The sequence below is a fragment of the Sinohyriopsis cumingii genome, chromosome 2 (assembly GCF_028554795.1).
Source record: "Sinohyriopsis cumingii isolate HCF-2022 chromosome 2, ASM2855479v2, whole genome shotgun sequence".
Taxonomy (NCBI): Eukaryota; Metazoa; Mollusca; class Bivalvia; order Unionida; family Unionidae; genus Sinohyriopsis; species Sinohyriopsis cumingii.
In genome coordinates, this window is record NC_142962.1 from 47,732,848 (window position 1) to 47,755,173 (window position 22,326).

General features: G+C 35.8%; 1 protein-coding gene across 1 annotated transcript in view; it reads right to left on the bottom strand.

Moving 5' to 3' along the window:
• Positions 1 to 22,326, bottom strand: part of LOC149804781 (DNA polymerase epsilon subunit 2-like) — a 104,681-nt gene that overhangs the window by 5,270 nt on the left and 77,085 nt on the right. The gene's annotated exons all lie outside the window — the stretch shown is intronic.

Consider the following 22,326-nt stretch of genomic DNA (forward strand, 5'->3'; position numbering starts at 1 on the left):
ACATTAATGAGGCCTTCTCAGTTAGTTGAACTAGTTTTCAGTAAGGTGTAACAAAATATCATGCTGGAAAACATGCATTTAAAATCCAGAAGTGTGATTGAAGATTGGTGCAGTGATGGTAAACATTATGTCCAACTCAAAAGTTTTTCAATTTTACTTCAATCTCATTTACCTACAGTACAGTTTCACAAACTGGATTTCCAAACCCTACATAACTTGATGGCTTCTTGATATCTCTCAACTTCATGTAATCCTTTCCTTAAAAAAATTGTGGGAATGGATATCATCTTTTACTGTATGTGACATACTCAAATCAAAACATGTTGTACATCAAACATAACTCTTGCCCTTCCTGACTTTTCCCCCAAAGAATCTGCATATTCCATATTATTCTTCAGTACTATTAACACCTTTAAAGAACTTTATTGTCCCATTCATCCTTACAAGTTGCTTGCTGGATGCCATTGTAAAAAAAAAAAGCAAGTTTGGTTATGCAGATGCTTTGCATCACAAAATATGCACAGTTTAAAGTATCTGAGGAACTCTGTTAAAGTTAGTATTGTTCTGTGAACAATTTAACTGAATAAAATATGAAACCCAGATCCGAATGAAACATCCAGTATCTGGATTTTACCACAATCACATTTCCGTAATTTGTGCTTTTATAAAAAAAACGTCTGTATTTTAAGGGTCATTTCCAGAAGACTTCTAATAAATGGTGAATTAAATCCAAAATAAACAGTTTTTGAGTTAAAGTCATTTCAAGGATTGTATAATAACTAGCCATATCTGGTGTCTGATCTATATCATCTGTGCAAATCTGTAAGGTTTTAAGCCAGGAACCTTTGTGCCATGCTTGGGTGAACTTGGTCCAATGCTTTTTGGGGGGAAGAAGATGAAGAAAAAAACATCTGTCAAGGAATGAGGATGGACAATGGATTACACATGACTGACAACAATAGGCATGACCATAAGCTCACAAAGCCTTACAGACAGGTGAGCTAGCACTGGGCAAGATGTGAAAACAAGATTCTTGACTTGAGTACAAAGTTCTTGTGATTCTTTTTGCCATCAAGAACTTCATTCTCACGATGAGAACCAACACCACCTCTGATGAAGGAGTAGGCTAAAACAAAAATGGCAGAATATACTGTGCACTGATTTACATAAATTTGTGGATTTTGGAAGGGGTCCTGTTGTTTTCATAGAATGGTAATTGTTCATCAGATGGATAAATTCATGGTTTGTAGCAAGCAAGAAATCTATTTTTAAAAAACCATGGGAAAATTAGTACCCCACAAAAATAGTAAATAGATACTATGAGGCTGTATGTCTGCAAGTTAGCAGATTAATTTAATAGACACTCCTACAAATGCAAGTGGGTTTTCTTTACACCTACTGACTGACTGTTCTTAGCCCTTCCTATTTATTCTTTGTCACCACTGAACTATTTATGAGGATAAGCAAAGTAATCCCACCCACCCCATAAAAACAAAGGAATAGGTACCTACACAAGTAACTTAATCTTTACATCTTCAAACCCACTTTAAATTTACGATTATCTGACAATAAAGTAGACACATAATGACATACAAACTAATAAATAAATAAATAAGATATTTTAAATAGCTCCATCAGTCCTGGGACATTCACAGACTATGACATAAGTACACAGTTTGAAAATCAGTCATTTTGAACCGTCTAAAACAAGTACATTCACCTTCATGGAGAAAAACAGAGTGAAACTATAAATTTGTCAAACTGGATTTGGTTGCTTTATCTATACTCTATATAAGCTGGGTAACACTGGATACCTGGGCCAGGCTCCGTATAAGCTGGGTAACATCGGATACCTGTACCAGGCTCCGTATAAGCTGGGTAACATAGGATACTTGGGCCAGGCTCCGTATAATCTGGGTAACATCGGATACCTGGGCCAGGCTCTGTATAAGCTGGATAACATAGGATACCTGGGCCAGGCTCCGTATAAGGTGGCGCTCTACAGTTTAAGCATTTTGCATAGGGTTAGAATTTTAAAGAAAAAGAATTTCCTTGGCCTTCCTCACTGGTTATACTGACTATTTAAAAATAACCTTGTATATCTTAGGTATAATTCAAGGAACCTTTAATTCCCTTTATTTTGGTGTATGATTGATGGGTGTAATATGGGTTATAGAATATACAGCTTGGCCTTACTCCAGATGTGCATCTTTCAAAAAAGTGCTAGCTTCTCTTGGTCATTTTCACTTTATGAACTTCAGAGGTAAATTGTATATAAAAAAGAGCCGATAACTTTTTTTTTACATTTTATATATTTGGTAATTAATTCATTGCACTTTCAGAAGCTGGTATTGATTAGTCTGGCAAAATTCATTTTCCCTATTTTAACAGCTGCTATGGATAGTGTACTTTAGACTAATTCAGGCTAATTTTTTAGCACAAGGGAGCAGTCATTTTAGTTAGCAGTGTGCTTAGATTATGTACAATTTCCAAAAGTACAATATCCAATGAAATGTCAGCTATATTACACTAAAGTAGCATAGAGGTATGTCAACATTCTCTCCACTGTGCATGTTTTAAATGCAAACAACTTCACCTTACATACGTCACTCTCTCAAAAGTACATAATAACTGGTGAGCGCCCCCTAAGCTGGGTAACATAGGATACCTGGGCCAGGCTCAGTATAAGCTGAGTAATACAGCATACCTGGGCCAAGCTCCGTATATGCTAGGTAATAAAGATACCTGGGCCAGGCTCCGTATATGCTGGGTAATAAAGATACCTGGGCCAGGCTCCTTATATGCTGGGTAATAAAGATACCTGGGCCAGGCTCCTTATATGCTGGGTAATAAAGATACCTGGGCCAGGCTCCGTATATGCTGGGTATTAAAGATACCTGGGCCAGGCACTGTATATGCTGGGTAATAAAGATACCTGGGCCAGGCTCCATATATGCTGGGTAATAAAGATACCTGGGAAAGACTCAAATTCACATAACTCAACTGTTACACTGAAGCTCCAATATTTAATCGACTGAGTATGCAATATTTTTAGCATTTCAGAAAACAACCCACAAACTTGAACACCTTTTTAAAATAAATCAGTAAATTTTATAATCTTTTGTATGTAACTGATTCATTAAATACTGACTTCAAAAGCCAAGTTGAGTGTGCACTCAGACTGAGAATTGTTCTAAATATGAGGTATCAACATGGCAACTACACTTTTGGAGGTAAGTACAGATGGGTGTAAGCAAACCTTTACCTGTACTAATTGTCCAAAGGATTGTTAATTATTGTTGAAGGTTAAAAAGCTTAAGTTGATACATGACACCACCTGCATGATTTTCCTGAATACTGTGACAAAAGAAAGCTAGATCAAAGATTCTTGATATGGGGCAATTTGAATTGAAAATGGCATCAATGACCCCATGGAAGGTAAAAAGGAGAAAACTGGCCTAATTATGTACCTGACCCACTGACAGCAATCATTTGTTATTAAAATAGCCAAATACTTCTAAAAACAGCAATTAGTTACCCACACAAATAAAAAAAATTTAATTGGACCAATATACTGGTATCTTGAAAGGTATTGGATAATATAACTATATATTGCCTTCAGATATTAAACTGAAGGACTCCTTTTGAACTATCAAAAACTCGAAACAAATATTTGTTTAGAGCAGTGCCAATTCAAAATATAATTCATGTGCAACTGTTATCATTTGCCCAATCTGTGATACCTTTATACAGCTGTTACTGCTTGTCCAATCTGTGACACTTTACACAAATACAAAGTAAATTAAGATAACAGCTCCAAGTGTTCATGCCGACCGACATTTTTGACAATCCCTTCTTTTATGGAAATCACATGATGAAATCCTTCAGAAAAAGTCGGTCATCTGCCCTTGAGAAATTGACAGAATGTGTAGAAACCTGATTGGAGGGTTTGGTGGAGTGAATGTGTTGACGAGCCAAGAAAGGTGACTTGCTGTAATTGACTTAACTGAAGATTTTATCTCTTAAAACTCTACAATCAAAGTTGACTTGGTGCATAGTAACAATAACATTTACTTTTTTACATTTCTAAAGCTATTTGAATTTTTCGAGGAAATTTGGGAAGGGCATTGCTTGCTGGGATGATGCTTTATAAATGAAATACCAGGGAAAATAAAAAATGAGGAAAAGAATAAATCTTTACCAATTTGATAAAACATATGTAATGTATATGAAAGAGTTACATTTCTTGATGCAATTCATTAAGTACTATATGCAAGAAAAAAAAAATGTTCCCACCATAATAAAACAATGAGAATTCCATTATAAATATTTTACAGACCTTTTTCTGATATTGACCAATCCGTAAAAAAAAAACAGGATTCCCATAATATATTTGTATGAATAACTTATTTCTGACACTGACTAAACAATCAAGTATCTGTATGAATGACTTATTTCTGACACTGACTAAACTATCAAGTATCTGTATGAATGACTTATTTCTGACACCGACCAAACTATCTAGTATCTGTATGAATGACTTATTTCTGACACCGACCAAACTATCTAGTATCTGTATGATTGACTTATTTCTGACACTGACTAAACTATCTAGTATCTGTATGAATGACTTATATCTGACACTGACCAAACTATCTAGTAACTGTATGAATGACTTATTTCTGACACTGACCAAACTATCTAGTATCTGTATGAATGACTTATTTCTGACACTGACTAAACTATCTAGTATCTGTATGAATGACTTATTTCTGACACCGACCAAACTATCTAGTATCTGTATGAATGACTTATTTCTGACACTGACTAAACTATCAAGTATCTGTATGAATGACTTATTTCTGACACTGACTAAACTATCAAGTATCTGTATGAATGACTTATTTCTGACACTGACCAAACTATCTAGTATCTGTATGAATGACTTATTTCTGACACCAACCAAACTATCTAGTATCTGTATGAATGACTTATTTCTGACACTGACCAAATTATAAAGTATCTGTATGAAGGACTTATTTCTGATACTGACCAGTTGAAAAAAACAAAATATGTAATACAGCTAAGTACCTGAATGAATTACTTGTTTCTGATAGTGACTAAACTGTAAATACAGGACGTCTAATATAAATACCTGTATAGATGTCTTGATCATCAATTAAATTTCAAGACCACAGCCTACAATAGCTTTCCTTACATATTTGTACAAAGGAAAGAAATTATAATAGAAATTATTTTTTTTTTGATGTATCAATATTATTGGTGGTAGCACGAAAACCATAAATGTGATTTGAACTGGTTCAGTAATTTTGGTTTTGATGAAATACTGTGTACACAGAATGGATACAACTTGTAATGAAGTGACCTTAACCTGTATTTAAGTATTGGTGACACAAACTGCCATTGCATGTTAACACAGTATTGTGGATACATAAATGGCCCTAGTCTGTATTGAAGTATTCTGGACACCTGAATGGCTATAGCCTGTATTGTAGCATTGTGGACATGTGAATGGCTATAGCCTGTAATGTAGCATTGTGGACACCTGAATGGCTATAGCCTGTAATGTAGCATTGTGAACACCTGAATGGCTATAGCCTGTAATGTAGCATTGTGGATATGTGAATGGCTATAGCCTGTGATGTAGCATTGTGGACACCTGAATGGCTATAGCCTGTGATGTAGCATTGTGGACACCTGAATGGCTATAGCCTGTAATGTAGCATTGTGGACATCTGAATGGCTATAGCCTGTGATGTAGCATTGTGGACACCTGAATGGCTATAGCCTGTAATGTAGCATTGTGAACACCTGAATGGCTATAGCCTGTAATGTAGCATTGTGGATATGTGAATGGCTATAGCCTGTGATGTAGCGTTGTGGACATCTGAATGGCTATAGCCTGTGATGTAGCATTGTGGACATCTGAATGGCTATAGCCTGTAATGTAGCATTGTGGACATCTGAATGGCTATAGCCTGTGATGTAGCATTGTGGACATCTGAATGGCTATAGCCTGTGATGTAGCATTGTGGACACCTGAATGGCTATAGCCTGTGATGTAGCATTGTGGACATCTGAATGGCTATAGCCTGTGATGTAGCATTGTGGACACCTGAATGGCTATAGCCTGTAATGTAGCATTGTGGACATCTGAATGGCTATAGCCTGTGATGTAGCATTGTGGACATCTGAATGGCTATAGCCTGTGATGTAGCATTGTGGACACCTGAATGGCTATAGCCTGTAATGTAGCATTGTGGACATGTGAATGGCTACAGACTATCATGAAATATTGTGGACACCTGAATGGCTATAGCCTGTAATGTAGCAATGTGGACACCTGAATGGCTATAGTCTGTAATGTAGCATTCTTGGTATGCAAATGGCTTCAGCTTGTCATGACATAATGTGGACACCTGAATGGCTATAGCCTGTAATGCAGCATTGTAGGCATGCAAATGGTTGAATGGCTATATCCTGTAATGCAGCATTGTGGGCATGCAAATGGTTGAATGGCTATATCCTGTAATGAAGTATATGTGGACATCAAGATGGCTCTAGTCTGTAATGTACTATTGTGGGCACCTGAATGGCTATATCCTGTGTGTGTGTGATTAGGATTTTTAACATAGCTTTAACAATTTTTCAGTCATATCACTACGATGTCTGCAGTGTGGCAGTTTATAGTGATGTCTAGCACTGGAGCATCATGCCGCAGACATGTAACATGATGTCCCACCCAGTCACATTATCCTGACACCAGGCCAACCAGTCCTACCATTTTTGAAAGTCTTTGGTATGACTCAACCGGGGTATGGATCCATGACCTCCCGCTTCGGAGGTGGTTGCTCTAACCACTAGGCCACCAGAGCGGTCAGGCTATATCTGGTAATGAAGTATTGTTGATGAATAGTTCTAGTTTATAAGGCCAAACAAAAGTACACCTTTCCAGCTGGATAACCATTTCTGTTTTTCGGTGCCTAACCTAGCACTCCACCCCACCCCCCAGATAAAATAAATAAATAAATACATAATTTTATTAAAGTCTGTATTTAAAGTTTGAAAATGACTTGTACATCTAAATGAGCCCAATGGTGTCCAGTCTTAAAGCACTTGGTATATCATATATATTAATCATTATAATATTTTTAAAAAAATTTAAACATTTTTAAAATAAATTTTAAAAAATCCCAAAAATTGATTTCTGCACCTAAGCTGCTGACCCTAATTTTAAAACCAGTGCAATTGCGAACATATATAGTCTGCAATGAAGTTCTATGGACACATTAATGACTATAGTCTGTAAGAATTATTGTGGACACATGAACGGCAATTGCCTGTAATGTACTATTGTAGACACCTGAATGGCTATTGCCTGTAAGGTGGTATAGTGGACACCTGAATGGCTATAGTCACTAACAAATTATTGTGGATGTATGAATGGCTATAGCATGAAATTTAGCATTGTGGACACTTGAATGGCTATAGTTGCTAACAAATTATTGTGGACACCTGAATGGCTATATCCTGCAAAATAGTATTGTGGAAACATGAATGGCAATAGCATGAAATGTAGTACTGTGGACACTTGAATGGCTATAGTTGCTAACAAATTACTGTGGACACCTGAATGGCTATATCCTGCAAAATAGTATTGTGGAAACATGAATGGCAATAGCATGAAATGTAGTATTGTGGACACATGAATGGCTATAGTCACTAACAAATTATTGTGGACATAATGAATGGCTATAGCATGAAATGTAGTACTGTGGACATATGAATGGATACAGCATGTATTGTGGACACATGAATGGATATAGCACGAACTGTAGTATTGTGGACATCTGAATAGCTATAGTCTGTAACAAATTATCGTGGATGCCTGAATGGTTATATCCTGCAAAGTAGTACTGTGGACACCTGAATGTCTATAGCATGAAATGTAGTACTGGGGACACCTGAATAGCTATAGTCTGTAACAAATTATTGTGGACACCTGAATGGTTATATCCTGCAAAGTAGTATTGTGGACACCTGAATGGCTATAGCATAAAGTAGTATAAAGATTAATTTGGCTCTGAGGAGTTTTGTTACAACTAATAATGGACATATCTCCTGCCGCCTAAGTATTTTACGAGAAATTTTGAAGTTATAAATTTTTTTAGATTTAAAGTTTTATATTTATTTAAAAAGTTCTCCTGAAGGCAGACAGCTGTAGAGTCATGATCTTAAAGTTGATGACCTATTTAATTAATACTTGCCTTTAAACCTCAGCAACTCTGCTGTAAAATGGTTTGGTAGAAAATTAAAGGTAATAACAAAATTTACTTGATGTTTTGAAATGTTGCAAATAGAGCTTTACTGCATATTATTATGAATGTAAAAGAAAAGAAAAACTAAATGTGTTAATGAAACAAAAATTCTCCCCACAATAAACTTGCACTTTTGCACATGGGCAAATAAATTTAATTTAAGAAGACCTATACTTAAAAACACTTTACAAAAATTCCTAATTACATTTTCAATGTGAGCAAAATATAAGTTTTTTATGATGTGAGAATCAGAAAACATTCTCCCCACCAGTGCGTGTACATTTCTTCGAATGATACAGTGACACTGTAAGTACCCACACTCTGCCTTACCCTCTTGTCAAAGGTACTTTGTGTAGTGTATTGTAGCTATTGGAATGACAGAGACAATATGGTACCCACACCCTGTCTTACCATCTTTTCAGTGGTACTTTGGGTAGTGTATGGATAGTTACTGGAATGACACAGAGACAATGTGGTACCCACACCCTGTCTTACCTTCTTGTCAGTGGTAAATGGGGTATCCATGATAGCTGAAACCATAGCTTGGCATGCTATAACCACAGCAGCTGTAACCATCCAAGTAGTCCGGTGCCTCCTGTTTGATGGGTGGGGTGACAAACAGACAGTAATTCTTGTAACCTTTGCCAGTAAGGATCTGGTGTAGAAATGTGTTTTCTAAAGGTACCTGTGGACATGTGCACTCACGGACACTGGCCATCTCTACATGTCCATATGGGTAGTAAATTGAATGTCCTGCTGGAGTGTATCTTTCAAAACCTCCATATGGGTAATCCTCATGTCCACTTAAGTGACCAGGAGGGTACATTACGCGAGGATCATAGTATGACCCTATATGTCCTGAGCCCGTGTTATTAACGAGCATTATTGAAGAACTCACAAGATTATCTTTGGAATCCAGCTTGGAAGATGTTTAAATCTTCTGTGTCTCTTTCATCAGGAGAATGAATTCTCTAAAGATTCAATCTCTTTAATAACAAGCTTTCAAGTTTATACCGTTTCTTTCAGTTCAACTTCCCAATTCTAAAAGTCAAAGCTGGATTACTGAAAATGCTGCCTTATATTTACACTTGAAATGTTTTTGGACATAAATTGTTCTTCCTTCCAAGTCCAACACTGGTAAATGTTTTAGTCTTATTTTTTAAAACATTACTTCTTACACATTAAGTTACTTTGGTTCATGTAGGAATGTTCCACTTTTCCAGTCCCCAGCCTATGTAATTAATAATGTCTCTTTGATTTCCTCAAGTTGTTCTTTGGTTAACTTACAAAAGACACTTGGGTAAATATAGACCAAAAATTGTGAATAATTGGTCTTTCCAGCAGTGTCAATTTCAGGTATGGACCTCCACTACTAGCATGCAAGCAGACAGCCTTGAGTGACATCATTATATCAACAACACTGCCACGTGGACACATGATCATGTGATCAAAAGGTGGAAAATCCTCACTTGTAGAAACAAGGACAATCTCTTTTGTGTGCTGAAGGTGCATTCAGTGTTGGAGTGTTGTTTGATTGGAGTCTTATTGGTATCAATAAATTAAATAATTCACTCAAAGATTCCTGCTGTTTTACAATCTTCTAATGTAAAAAACGAGACTTGTACAGTAAATATCAGTTCTTCTGAAGTTATGAAACTATACACAAATATTGTTATTTAAGGAATAATTGCCTTCAAAATGAGAGGAGTATTTTCAGTATCAAATTTCTAACGTGCAACAAAATAAGCAGTTCATTGATCTTCCTGACCTGTCAAGTGTGTATGGTTAATTTAAGTACTGTTCATTTTTCTTCACTCTTTTGTGCTTAAAACTTTTGTTAATCTTAAGAAACACTTTACCGCATTTCCCAATGTAAATCATCCCAGTTTTTTTTTTTATGGCATTGTACTCTTTATCAGAAAGATGCAGTTTTGAATCCAACCATTGAGTAAACTAGGATAGGTATCCTTGTGCATCCCTGGACAAGGCACTTTACCTGACCCAGCATGATATAACCTTTAAAGTGTTTCTGTGCCATAAAATGGAGGAAGAAAATCCAACTGCAGTCTAAGAGAAAGTAATGAAAGTCCTAAACATTTTATAATTCTAACTTTATAATAACATTAAATAGGCAAAGTTATAGACAAGCACAACTCCCGGCTCATGATGTGATTGACATTGCATGACATTACGATGATGTGTTGTAATGTGACAAGTGAGTATTCATAGAATTAACAAGGAAATTATATATCTTGATTTTTTAAAACGATTATTGTCCAACTTTGCAAGTAAAAAAGAATGTTATTGTTTCTTCCAAACTTTTGTAAAATGTTACACAGTATGTCGTTGATACATAAGGAGTAATTGATCCGATTTTTTTTCTTCTCCAATGGTGTTCCATTTTCAATTTTATGTTCCATGTTTTATCCTGTTGTTCTTCATGTTTGGAAGGGTTTATGTTTCTAAATTTGTGTGCAATATATTTTACATTTTTCAAACCTTACCTTTAACCACCCTTAGTACCAACAGCCAAGAAATAGCAGAGTACTCTGTCTCCAATTTTATGAGTAAATTATGTTGGTGTAAGATTTTGAATATTAATAACTAGTCAACTTTTAGGTTTATAAAGGCTTTCAGTGTAGAAAAAGATACTTTCAGCATATAAAGTACTAGAAGGAACTATCCATCTTTGCTCAACTTCATTCACAAGCAGAGTTTTAGAAAATATGGCATTAAACCACTAGTAAGTGCTTGAAGGTCTTTTATTAACCAATTCGGCCCTGATCCCGTCTGTAGGCGTGATGAGGCTGTACCCTACTTTCAAGCTCTGCAGCATCAAGGTCATTTAAGATACACCAACGTGGGTGGTATTAAAAAAAGGCTGACAGATATAGCTCTAAAATTATATCAAATAATCTGGAAGTTCTTGTTGCACTACAAAATACAGAGAGAAAAACCTCATTTTTTGGACCCACTTTTCACCCAAAATTCACTTGAGATCGGAATGCGATTTTGTGACTGGATTTTAGACCTTTTGGCCTTAGATCTAAGGCATACCGGTCTTAACTGCACACAGACAGGTGAACCTTTGCAAAAACTAGGATAAGGTGGGCATTTGGAAAATGATGTTTATAATACAACTAGGCATTAGTCTCATGGAAAATCTGTTGAAAGCTGATGTATTACGATGTATTCAGAAATAGCCCCTCAAATGCCTTTCCTACGCACATTTCAGGCAAAAACGACAAAAACCTCTGGGGCCGAATGAGTTAATCAATTTCTTTACTGAGTTCTAAATGGCTGAAAGTATTCTAAGTCCTATTAAATATGAACACATGTATATAGATATTGCCCCTGTTATTTATTCAGCTTAATAATATTGTACTAGCATTACAGCCTGTCAGTAAGGAACTCAAATTCAAGACATCAACAAGGGGTAAGAATTGGAACTCAAGACAGGCAGTATGAGAAGACCTACAGATACCCTGAAATAAATTAACAAGAATAATACCTAACCCTCCCCCACTCACACCAACACCACTTATGGATTGTATAATTTACGATTGTGCAACTAATTTGGACATTTACCTAGATATTACATGTTCTGGACATTTACTGACAGATTACATATTCTATGCATTCAATGACAGATTACATATTATATGCATTTAGTGACAGATTACAAATTCAAGGAAATTACTGACAGATTACATGCTCTAGGCATTCACTGACATTACATATTCTATGCATTTAGTGACAGATTACAAATTCAAGGAAACTGATGACAGATTATATACTCTGGGCATTTTATGACAGATTAGATATTCTTGGCATTTACTGGATATACTAAACGTTGTTCAAATAATGCATCTCAGGAACCAACAAGCATATTCCAGGTATAAATGTTCCCACTTTTCATTAAATTAACAATATCAAACTGCCATAAAATATGGTTGAAATTAAAAAAACAATTAAGGAAGTTACTATGCAGAAATAAAAATATGGATCTGATAGTCAACGGTTATAACTCCATAAAATGATGCAGAACTCACAAAAATCAAGCTGCATAACAATTTTGACTCAAATCTAATACTAATTAAGGTAATAATAATTGAGGAAATTGTTGCCTTGAAACTGAATTGGGTGGCAGCATTTATCAAGGGTTATATCATAGCTAAATGATGGCACAGATTGCTGACATTTGGACTCGGGCAAGGCCTCAACACTATCTAGCTGTATATCAAATTTGGTTGAAATTCCTTTAAAGTTACAGAGTTATTATCCAGAAATGAAAGTAGGAGAGATGGACAGATGAATGGATTAACACAGTACTGTCCAGTTTTTCATAAAAACTGGGAAACAACAAAAGATTTAGAAACACAGTATAGTCATCTCATAAATATTAAACTAGAGGAACAGTAACCAATTTGGTCATGTTGTTGTTGTTTGTTGTTGTTGTGGGGTTTAACGCCATTTTTCAGCACACGATAGGCTATATATGGTGGCCAGTATTAATGGTGGAGGAAGAACCTGGGAAAACCCCAGAAAGAACCACCGACCCACGAGAAGCTACTGGCATGCTTTCTCACATACCTACATTGGCTGAATCTGCAATTTGGTCATGTAAATATACATCTGCCTGTTGCATCCCACCCCTCTATGATGACTCATGAACCTAATCAAAAAAGCACACAAAATGTCGGAAAATAGTGCAAAATATAACAATTTGTCAGCATGCAAATATTCTGATGATGACCATAATATCTGCTAAGTTTCACAGCAGTTCAAATTGTAAGAGTATATGTATTTACACAATTTTGTCATATATACTATATCAGCTCCAAGTCTACAAAGGCTATAACTCTTATAAACATCAAGGAAGCACAACAATTTTTTGTGTTATTTTTAGACGAATAACACAGTAAGCACCAAAATTAAACAGCAATCCATAAACAAGAATCCTTAGAATGGACTGACACTGAATTGACCAAAAAGAATCTCCAGGAATTTAAGATAAGACCATTTCTTCCTTTTTAACAGCTGAGTTTTGAAGCCATTTCTGATATTCTTCAGCAATAGGTGACACCTTACAGTTTCATATTTTGCATAGGGTTAGATTCTTACAGAAAAAGAATTTCCCAGGAGTCCCTCACAGGTTATCCTGGCCATTTAAAAAAGATCTTATATATCTTAGGTATAATTCAAAGAACCTTTAATTCCCCTTATTTTGGTGTATAATTGATGGGTGTTATAGAGTATACAAGTTGGCCTTACTTCAACTGAGCACCTATAAATAAAATGACAGGTCCGCTTGGGTGGCCTAAATGGTTTGAGTGCCCCCCCCCCCCCCCAATCACATCAAAGACTTATGAAAATAGTACTAGTAGCTGTTTCGCTTGTCATTCAGCATTATGAGGTAAATGTTAGAACTGGTTGGCCTGGTGTGAGGATAATGCGACTGGATGGGACATGATAGTGCATGTCTGCAGCATGATGCCCCAATGCTAGAAATCACTATAAACCTCCACACTGCAGTCATCATAGCAATACGACTGAAAATTTCTTAAAGCTACTTTAAAAATCTAAACTGCACACACAATCATTTTCACTTCCTGAACTTCAAAACTTTCTGTTACTTTTTATATATTTTGCAATTCATTCATTGCACTTTGAGACGCTGGTATGGTCTACTCTGGCAAACTTTGTTTTCCTTATTTTAATAACTCATAAAGTTGGTATATTTTAAACTCATTCAGGCTTATTTTTTGAGCACATGGGAGCAGCCATTTTGGTTAGCTGTGTGCTTAATGTACAATTTTCACAAGTACAACACCCAAAGAAATTTCAGCCCCAGTACATTAACACATTAACCCATAGCAACGACTTTACGGGGCAGGAGGTAGTAGCCTACTGCCAAGCTCTGTAGCGCCATGGTCATGCATGATACACTAAAGTGGGTGGTATTATAGAAAGGTAGACAGATATAGTTCTACAATGATACCAAATAATCTGGAATATCTAGTTGCACTACAAAATAAAGATTAAAAAACCTCATTTTTTGGACCCGACTTTTTTTAATGCAAAATTCACCTGTGGTTGGAATCCCATTTTGTGTCTGGATTGTAGACTTTTTGGTCTCAGATCTAAGGCAAACCGGTTTGAACTGCAAGCAGACAGATGAGCTTTTGCAAAAAGTAGGATAAGATGGGCATTTGGAATAAAGAGTGGTCTCCATACAAAAATAATGGCTCCGTTTAGCAAAAAAATTAAAAAATAATAAGTCCAACTTATGCCCTTCTGCTCATGTACGAGTCAAATAGCCAACGAAAAATGAAGTTGCTAACACAACTAGGCAGTATGTTATTGAAAGATGACCGGGGATTTGGTGTTTTCGAGTCTATTCAGAAATAGCTTTCAAAATGTGTTTCCTACTCGATTTTCAGGCAAAAATGGCAAAAAGCTCCAGGGCTTAATGTGTTAAAGTAACAGAGGTATGCCAGCATTATCTCCACTGTGCATGTTGCAAATGCAGACTTCATCGTATATGTGTCACTCTCTCAGAAGTACATAATATCTGTAAAGCACCCCCAACAACAAGATTATTAGCTACTGTACTGGATGTCAGAATGGCACCATTTTCATTTAAAAACAACAAGACATCATAAGAAATCTGGTAGACACCCCATGGTGATATGACTTAGTTTTGGAGGAGAAACTATAACAAGATTTTCATGATGACTGCCATGGTGCCCATAGTTATATCTGATTGGTACCATTTCCAATTAAGACCAACTAGTCATCATAAGAAGTCGTTTGGTGAAAGGACAATTACCACAAACAAGATTTTCAAGAAGGCCATTGTGGTTGCCATACTAGAGGTCAGATTGGCACTATTTTCATTTACAGCCAACTACTCATCATAAGAAATCTATCAGTGAAAACACCATGCTGCTATGACCATTCATTCTGGAGAAGTAGTGATCAAATTTTCAAAGTGACTGTTGGATCTCTGGGCAGCACCATTTTCATTTAGTACCAACTAGATATCACAAGATTTCATTTAGCAAAATCCCATGTGGATAAAACCATCCATTAAATAAGAGTAACGAAAACAACTGCTGGCCTTTATCAATGTGCAAGCTGCATCATTTTCATCTAGGACCAACCAGACATCACAAGAAGCCTTTTAGTAAACTCGGATGATATGAGCATCCATTCAGGATGGGTAGCGATAACAAGATTTTCAAGATGGTCACTATAGCAACCATACTGAACATCAGATTGGCACCATTTTCATTTAAGAATAATTAGATAACATAAAAAGTCTTTTGGGAAGAAAAAACCCATGTCAATACAACTTTCGTTCGGGAGGAGCAGCAGTAACACCCCGCTGATATAACTATCCATAAAGAAGTAATTATAACAAAATCTTTGAGATGGCCACAGTGGTAGTGATATAAGATGTCTGAGCACAAACCATTTTCATTTAAGAACAACTAGGTAATGGAATGAATGTGTGTGTGTGTGTGTTTGTGTGTGTGTGTAAAGTTGGATGACAATCCTTCAGATGAATAACAATATAAAGTTGTGTCAATGAACAAAATACAAACATAACCTCTCCTTGTCTATGAAATACAGAACAAGTACATGAAGTACTAAAGAGATTGTGTTTTAGACTGCATTAAGCTTCAACACAAAAGGGCAATGCCTGTGATAAAATTTGTGGGAGCAAAGTGATTTGTAAATATTTGCATCTTCAGGTGATGAAAAATGGTGTAAAAATTACAAAATTCTTTTTTTCAAAACCATACTAAATGCATGTTAACAATCACAGCTTGTAAATTAGCTCCACAATGGACCAGAAGCCTCTGAACCTAAATCTTAAGAATACAACTACTTAAAATGTATGAATTCATCAACTTCTTGGATTTCATGTAGACAGTGTTCATGACTGGGCTGTACATGTTAAAAATATATGTAACCTGCTTACTTCTAAGAGAGCAATGTTACCTAAAATTAAAAACTACCTCCTCCTGATGTCAGAATCCTATATATGAATGCATACATTCAACCAGAACTAGATTATTACCTTAATGGGGAGACTGACCCAGATAATACCTTGACAGAATTTTAAAATAATTTTTTTTAAAAAAATGCAAAAGTATTCTTATAGATAAACCTATTGATATACCTTCTGAACCCCTGTAAAGAAAATTAAGTTGGATGCAAATTGACTAAATTGATTATTGTAGAGTATAGTTTTTGAACATAAAGCTCTGATATCTATAAGACATATTTAATCAGATACGATAGAGTTATGCACTATGCTCTACAAAAGCTGGAAATCTCTTGCTATCAAAACTGAAAGCAGTTTAAGATAAGCTTTAGATTTTCAGGGGTTCTTGTCTGAAACAAAATGCCATTTAATATAACAAAATTTCTCTGTGCTTTAAAAAAAATATATGATTGAATTACTTGCACAATGAGAAATAAGTGTTGTTTTGCAACTTGTATTAAATAATCTATATACTGTACATAAGTAGACTGAAGAGAAGACATCAAGAACAAATACTTTTGTATTAGTGTATGTACTTGCTCATAAGTGCAAAGATCTTGATCTGCCATTACAATGCGTCTGCAGACCAGGGTATATATTATCTGTTCTACTGATTAGTCCTAGAAAAACTGTATAGACCCAGATCTGCTGGTGCATTATGCAATGGTAACTGAGTTGCCTTCTAAAATAAATCATCATTATGATTTTTACTATTATTATTACAATAGTATTTTCCAAGTTTCATTGTAAACCATAAAAAACTGGTTTACTAACTGCATTAATGAGGTTAGTCATACACTGCATTAAATTACCAGAATAAAGGGCAATAACTCTAAGAAAAATTGCAGGCAGATAGTGATTTGTCAATCTGCACATCTTCAGGTTGTGAACATAATATTTAAAGTTTCATGGCAATCCATCAAAAACCTGGACTATTTCTGCTACCAGGTGTCTGATGGAAGGATGGACAGGTGGATGGACATCATGATTACAGTCTAATCCTGATGCAGAATTGTTAAAATCAAACTCAGACAAGGAGTCATCGATACAGAGCTGCATATCAAATGCGTGTTATTGTGCAGAAAGTTAAGTGGGAGTGTCTGACAATTAGAAGCCATGAAGTTAGCATCCTGAAGATTCAATTCATCAATGCTGATCATCAAACTCAGCTGAGGTCTCAGTAAGATCAAGATGACTACTAAATTTGTTTGAAATCCAATATGAAAATTAATTTGCAGAAATGATGGCAATCCACCAGAGGGACTAATGCTAACAAGACTGCATCATAAGCTGCATTAACCTACAAGAAAGAAAAGAAGTAAAAATAGGACAACAATTCCAGCAAAAATTCAAGGAGCAGAGATTTGTTGATATGTACATCAGGTGAGGAGTTCATAGTAGTCTAATTTTAGTCATAGAATGAATGAAGCTACATGACAAAATTGGCAGGAACTCTAAAAATAATTGTAGCAGTGAAGTGATTACTAAAAACAAGTACCTTCATGTGATGAACATAACATTTATTAAATTTCATAGCAATCCATAAATCAAATGCAGGCTATCATTAAAAACATTTGACTACAATATAAAAAGAGCAATAACTCTTAACAAAAATTCCAGGAGAAAGTGATTTGTTGATGTGCATATTTTCAGGTGATGACCATAATTTTATCAAGCTTCAAGGCAATCAATCAAAAACTGCAGGACCAGTTGCACCAATGGGATTGTCTTACACTACATAAATATGCAGGTCAAAATGGCCGATAACTCTAAAAAATACTAAGGGAGCAACTGGTTTGCAGGCATGCTCCAAGGATAATTTAGCTATATTAATTGGAGTGGCCTGGCAGTCCAATTTTCTATTGGCAGTCATAGAATTTCATTTTGAAATATCAGAATCAATAGCTGGTAAATCTTTTTAGCAAGATTTTTGTCCTCATGGTATTTATTTCTATGTTACTGTATAAAAACCGTAACTTTCCCTTTTTCCATGTCTGTTTGTTAACACATTAACCCCTTGAGCTTTTTGTCTATTTTGCCTAAAAATCAAGTAGGAAACACATTTGGAAAGCTATTTCTGAATAGACTGGAAAACACCAAATCCCCGGTCATCTTTCAATAATATACTGCCTAGTGGTGTTAGAAACATCGATTTTCGTTGGCTATTTGACTCGCGCATGAGCAGAAGGGTAAAAGTTGGACTTCCTTTTTTTCTTCCTTTTTTTGCTAAACGGAGCCATTATTTTTGTATGGAGACCACTCTTTATTCCAAATGCCCATCTTATCCTACTTTTTGCAAAGGCTCATCTGTCTGTTTGCAGTTCATACCAGTTTACCTTAGATCTGAGACCAAAAAGTCTAAAATCCGGACACAAAATCAGATTCCGACCACGGGCAAATTTTTTTTAAAAAAAAGTCGGGTCCAAAAAATGAGGTTTTTCTATCTGTATTTTGTAGTGCAACTAGATATTCCAGATTATCTGGTATCATTGTAAAACTACATCTGTCTACCTTTCTATAATACCACCCACTTTAGTGTATCATGCATGACCATGACGCTACAGAGCTCGGCAGTAGGCTACTACCTCCTGCCCCGTAAAGTCGTCACTAGGGGTTAATGTGTTAAATATACTGCAAATGAGTCTTATCCAAATAAGAAGAAAAAACCTATTAATTCTGTCTTAACTCAATAAAGGTGCTATTTAATCACAGAGCATTTTGTTTATTCAAACCGCAAGGCAGATTATAATGCAACCTAAATTTAAATAATGTTTAATGAATAAATGTATACACTAATAGCTGCATATACTCAGTTTTGATATTAGGGTCTTTATTTTTTATTTTCCTCCAAGTACAAGTTTCTCCAGCTGCATACCATTCACTGATTCTGACCAATCACTTACAGACTGCAAACCAGAGTAGTCATGCACAAAGATGGCAACTTGATATAGGAACTGTCAGTTTACCAGCATAAAAGGGATCATGCAATAATTTCAATGTATCTGCAAAATATTATTAGCATAAAACATGGTAAAAACAATTACAAAATCTAAAAAATTTTGGTTGCTGCTTCATGATTCTTAAGGTCATCAGAGGGCAAGCAGTTGGCAGTTTTCAAATTGTATGTACATTCTTTATTTTATGAGTGAATAATATAACTATTCTCCTCATATAATATACTATTCTCCTCAAGGTAAATATAAAAACACAAAGTGCATATGATATACAGAGTAAACTGAACTGCATGTATTTAAATATTTAAAATAATATTTGCTTTCCAAGATAATGGTTACAGAATTTAGTTTTTGAACACATTTAGATTTGTGTCTGATCTAATGACTATCAGGAGTTGAATCCATAAAATAGCACCAAAGTAAGAAAACAAGTTATACAATTATTTTGTTTTTGGAAATGGTATTCTGCACTGTTCATTTGAAATTTATCTGGATTTAGGTCCTTGGTGTTGTTTTTCAGACTTAAAATGAAAATACCATACAAATATTGAGGGCAAAATTCATCCTGAACTTTGAACATTAGTAATGACTTGTGGTAGGCTAATCTGTATTACAATTTGAGCCATTTTAATTCCAAGAATATCAATTTGGATGGTGTATAAGAGGAAGAATGATGTAGAATAATTTCCAATAGTTGAGTGGTACATAACTAACATTTCAACCTCTGTAAAAGATAACTTCTTGACTTTACTACAGAGTAAACATGTTTCATTTACTTGCACAAGTCTAGACTCTTATCAACATATACTCCCAAAAGTTTTTGTGCCAACATTTTTTAATTAGGTTATCATCAATATACAGCTTAAGATTTTGATTTATGTTCCCCAATAATCTTTGCCTAATTTTTCAAGCAACACTGCCTTGGTTAATAAACATGTTACTCATTCAGCATCAGTTTGATATAAATCTTCACTCAGTTGTTTCTTCAAATTTTAACATTAGAATCAGACTTATTCAAAGTAGTATCATCAGCATATTGATAGTATTTAAATGTTCTACATTCAACCGCAAGTCATTTATAAATAATATGAATAATACAGGACCTAACATAGATCCCTGTGGGACTCCTTTGTTGATGGACATCAGTTCTGATTTAATGTTACCTGTAACAAATTGTTGGCTTCTGTCAGTTATGATTTAAATCATAAGAGTGAAAGTGAGAACATTTGTACTTATCAAGTTTCCTTGGAAGTATGTTGTGGTCAAATAAATAAAATCAAGTTATATAGTCCAACCAATTATCCACTGTCAATAGGATGCAACCAGTCATCAACGAGTTTTGGTAATGCAGACTGGCAAAAGTGATTCTTTTAAAGTCCTGAATTCAATAGTACTTTAAAAGATAGCCAATGAGATGTTTGGAAATGCATCTTTCAAACAGTATAGATATGGGTGGCAGAACAGATATTGGTCTCTAATTATCCAGATTTATTTCTGAACATTTTATAAACAGGCATATCCTTGGCTGCCTTCAGTTGAGATTGGAAGATTCCCTTAGTAATGGATTGATGCTTATGTTCTGTGGTATAACGCCATTCCTCAGTGCTAAATAGGCTATATATGGTGGCCAGAATAACTGTTGAAGGAAGAACCCGTGGAAAACCCTGGTAAGAACCACTGACCAATGAGAAGCTACTGGCAGCTTTCTCAAATACCCACACTGGCGGAGTCCAAGACTCAAAGCCTTGCAGACAGAGGTGAGATGGCAGTGGTTGGTAAAGGTGAGTGCTTTAGACCCCTTTGATTAATTTCTAGGTGAGATGGAGCAATGATACAATCACATTTGTTTAAGATGAATGGACCTGTCTGATCCATTCCAATTGATTTCTCAGAATTTATATTTTTTAGTTTACTTACATCTACACATGACCAAAACTTGGAGTACTGTAAAAAATCAACAGCATTAATAATGAAGTCACCCTGATCACAACAAGTATCACTGTAAAGAACAACACTACTAATGAAACCACTTTGGCTACAACCTGAAGCACTGTGACAATGCAACAAAGTACTATAATGAAATAACAACACTACTAATGAAACCATCCTGGCTACAACTTGAAGCACTGTAACAAAGCAACAACACTGCTAATGAAGTCACCCTGGTCACAATTTTGGTACAACACATCCTAAGGAATTGGTTCAGCTGTTGTGGAGAAAAGACAACAATACATTTTCATCCCATTGGAATGAAACCCAAACAGTTGTTAGGGAAGTTACCCCTAACACAATTTTAGTACAGCACATCCTAAGGAACATGGCTATTAAGTTTAATAAAATTTAGCTTAGTCATTCTGGAGAAGTTGATGATGATGTCCAAAAGAAACAATGCTACCTAGTTTACTCCAACTGGAGAACTGGAAAACAGCAGATGTAGTAAGTTGTTGTTGTTGTTGTAGGGTTTAACGCCATTTTTCAGCACACAATAGGCTATACATGGCGGCCAGTATTAATGGTGGAGGAAGAAACCGGGAAATCCCCGGAAAGAACCACCGACCCTCGAGAAGCTACTGGCAAGCTTTCTCACATATCCACATTGGCCGAATCCGAGACTCGAACCCACGCAGACAGAGGTGAGATGGCAGTGATCCGTAACGGTGAGCGCTTTAGACCACTCGGCCACTCGGGGCCCCCCAGGTGTAGTAAGACCAGACTTGCATGAATTACAGTCATCTCACTGGGGGTGAGAAATACTACCATACTGAGATGTGGATGGATGATGTAGGGCAGGGGTCTCAAACTAGAACCACCCTGAAGGCTGCATGGAGGCATTTTCTATCGCCCAAGGGCCACACTGATTTTATTATCTCTCATGACATCTTGTGACGCCAACCATTTTGTGGGCCACAGGATACAGCTTAGTGGGCTGCATGCAGCCTGCATGTAGCGTGTTTGAGACCCCTGGTGTAGGGCCAGG